This window comes from Cnephaeus nilssonii (assembly GCF_951640355.1).
Source record: "Cnephaeus nilssonii genome assembly, chromosome: 3".
NCBI classification, from domain to species: domain Eukaryota; kingdom Metazoa; phylum Chordata; class Mammalia; order Chiroptera; family Vespertilionidae; genus Cnephaeus; species Cnephaeus nilssonii.
The window spans coordinates 67452202-67456072 of NC_137074.1; positions in this window are offsets into that span (position 1 = coordinate 67452202).

Sequence of the window (3871 nt, forward strand, 5' to 3'; positions counted from 1 at the left end):
ACCAGGACTCTAGTAGGAGAATAAAAGAGGATCTGCCTTATTTTAAATTTATGGAGAGTAGATACAGGGGCTGTGAAGTGAAGGTAGAAGAATGGGTTCTTAAAAAATAACGGGGGTGGAAATGCAAATGATTTTAAATATAGACCTGAAGTATAATTTAGATAATACTACGGATGTTAAAGGTGTAAGATAGATTTCCTGACAATAAAAAATAAAATCCTTTAATATGAATAGTGTAAGCCTACTCAAAATTTTTCAGATTCTAAAAGCCATGTAGGAGACAGAGGGTGAAAGCATGCACTGAACTAAAAATAGACTCATCAAATACATTGTCTGGAATTAAGTGAAAAAAGTAAGTGGCAAACTTTTCCCTTCCTGTGTCTTATTCTGGATTAAACACAGGCAAATCATCAGATTTAGAAACATGGCTTAAAATTATTTTAAACATTAATGTTTCTACATAAGACAATATTGATCAACATTCATTTATCATTCATTCATACCTGCATGCATTATTTTATCCAGCAAATATTTTTTGAACATCTGTTGAACATTCTTTTATGTTCTGGGAGATAACGGTGAATAACAACTGACAATAAACTTGGTCCTCTTAGTGTTATCAACCTAATAGAGAGAGAGGAAGGCAATAATTATATACATATACACACATATATAAGATTATGGTGATACATTGTAGGTACTGCACAGAAAGGGGAACTTAAGGCAGGGGAGTAGAGATGGGGAACAATAGCAAAATGGAGGGCTAATGGTAAGAAGTTGGGTCTGGTAAGTCCCAAGGTTGAGGTTGCCTTCAATTCTTGAGACCAGTGTGGCTGGTAGTGAGGAATTAAGCTGATAGTGAGGAATTAAATAGTCACAGCAGATGAGGTCACAGAGGCAATTGTGAACCATATCATACAGGCCTTGTAAGGATTTTGGCTTTTACTCAGAATATAGCAATTAATTTATAGTATTTTTTTAAGAATGGCAGCAAAGAAACTAATACAACAGTTATCTCAGAAAATCCCCAGATCTTAGTTGCTTCATCTCTTCCCCCTTGTCTGTTCACCTGATCCAAGCAACTACCAAGGGTTGAGTTTCCCTTCTTTATCTGCCCTGACACTGTCTTTGTTCAGACCCTCGTTATCTGCCATCTGGACTCCAGCATTAACCTCATCTCCTTTCTCTGCCTCTGTCTCTCTGTTATCTCAAATCCATCCTTCTTACTGCCAACTGGTATCTTTAGAAAACACTAATCTGTTTGTGTTGTGCTGATGAAATACCCTTTGAAGTTTACTACAGCGTGGCTCCTTCCAGGGCTCTCTACATATGTAAGATTACATAAGTTCTGATGCAACTCTGCAGCTCCTCAGTGCGTACCCCCTGCTCCTCAAGCATGTTCTAGTTTTCACACATTGGAGTCAGTATAAGCACATTCCTTGGCTTAGAATATTTTCAAATTTGAGTCTATCATACTCTTATTCAACATTGAGACCCAACAACAAGTCACCATCTTGAGGGGGTAATTTCTAGCTTTTCCAGGTAGTATCAATGTGTCTTTCTTCTACTCATAAAACTGTTCTTCCTGAGTCATAGCATGTCTTACTCTTTAATTAGTTTTTACATATATTTCTCTCTATCAGATTCTAAACTCCTGAAACAAATACTATGACTCATTTCTCTTTATATCCACGGTACCTAAGGGCCATGCCCAGTACATAAGGAATGCTCAATATGTATTTTTATAAATAGACTAGAGGCCCGGTGCATGAAATTCTTGAATGGGGAGGGGGGTTCCTCAACCCGGCCTGCACCCTCTCGCAATCTGGGATCCCTTGGGGGATGTCCGACTGCTGGTTTAGGCCCAATACCACAGGGCCTAAACCGGCAGTTGGACATCCCTCTCCCAATCTGGGACCGACGGCTCCTAACCACTTGCCTGCCTGCCTGCCTGATCACCCCTAACCACTTGCCTACCTGCCTGATTGCCCCTAACCACTTGCCTGCCTGCCTGATCGCCCCTAACCACCTCTGCCTTGGCCCCCGCCACCTCAGCTTCATCTGGAAGGACGTCCAGAATGATGTCCACATATTATGCTTTTATTATTATAGATGAATAGCCCAGCCAGTGTGGCTCAGTGGATTGAGGGTCACCCCATGCACCAAGAGATCACCAGTTCCATTCCTGGTCACAGCACATGCCCCTTTTCAGGCTCCATCTCCAGTGTGTGTGTGTGTGGGAGGCTTGTATGATATAGTTCCAATTGTCTCTTTGATCTCATCTGCTATGACTACTTAATTCCTCACTACCACCCCCTTTTCTATCTTTTTCTCCCTCTCTCTCCCTCTCGCTCTAAAAATCAACTAAAATAATAATAAAAACTATTAAAAATAGATAAATATATTACTATATGAATGGTTATATGTGGGTAGCTGGATATAACCATTTTAAAAATAATTAATATGAGCAGTAGTCAGTGGGTTATTAGATGTCTTTATTATTAAAACTTTGGAAAAATTAATTGTTTGATCAAATATTTTGGCCATAGGGTTTTTTCCTCAATAAATTGAGAGTTGAACTGGATGATCTTTAAGACTCTTGCAGCTCTAAAACACCATTCTTTTACCTATTCATTCATTCATTCATTCACACTTTTAGGCATACATAGTGCTTATTATATACAAAACTATTACTTCAACAAACTGTAAATCATTCTTTTTTAAAATGTTTTTATTGATTTCAGAGATAGGAAGGGAGAGGGACAGAGAGATAGAAACATCAATAATGAGAGAGAATCATTCATCAACTATCTCTTGCACACCCCTTTATAGGGATCAAGCCTGAAACCTGGGCATGTACTCTGACCAGGAATTGAACCCTGACCTCCTGCTTTGTGGGTTGATGCTCAACACTGGCCAGGCTCATTCTTTTTTTTTTTTTTTTTCTTTTTTTTTTTGTAGTTTATATTTTGACTTAGTTAAGTACTATGATGAAGCTATAAATAAATGTATGATATTTCTTTTCAGTTTGTCATCTATAATAATAAAAGCGTAATATGTTAATTAGACCAGACAGCCTAACGACCTTCCAGACGTCATTCCGGATATCCTTCCAGATGAAGCCGCTACAGCAGGGCTGAGGCAGGGGTGGTTAGAGGCAATCAGGCAGGCAGGCGAGCAGTTAGGGGTGATTAGGCAGGCAGGCAGAGTGGTTAGGGGTGATCAGGCAGGCAGGAGAGTGGTTGGGGCGATCAGGCAGGCAGGCAGAGTGGTTAGGGGTGATGAGGCAGGCAGGCAAGCAGTTAGAGTCAATCAGGCAGGCTGGCGAGTAGTTAGGGGTGATCAGGCAGGCAGGCAAGTGGTTAGGGGCGATGAGGCAGGCAGGCAGGCAAATAGTTAGGGGTGATGAGGCAGGAAGGCTGAGTGTTTAGGGCCTATCAGGCAGGCAGGCAGGTGCACGGTTAGGAGCCAGCGGCTTGGATTGTGAGAGGGATGTCCAACTGCCAGTTGCGAGATGGGGCCTAAACCGGCAGTCAGATATCCCCCAAGGGGTCCCAGATTTGGAGAGGGTACAGGTCGGGCTGAGGGACACCCCCGCTCCCCCCACAACCCGTGCATGAATTTCATGCACCAGGCCTCTAGTAAGCTTATAAGATTACAAGATGTTCCGGTGCAACCTAAATACACAGTATTCAGGGAATTCAAGGCAGAAACTGGATACTAATATTTGATGCTGACTGACATCTTAATACCACTAAGACATGGAAAAACCCATGTCATCCTTTCCATATAACATAAAGGAATTTGGAAGAATATTCTGTTCATGCTGGAACATATCCATAGAATTACTACAATAACATTTCAGTATTCT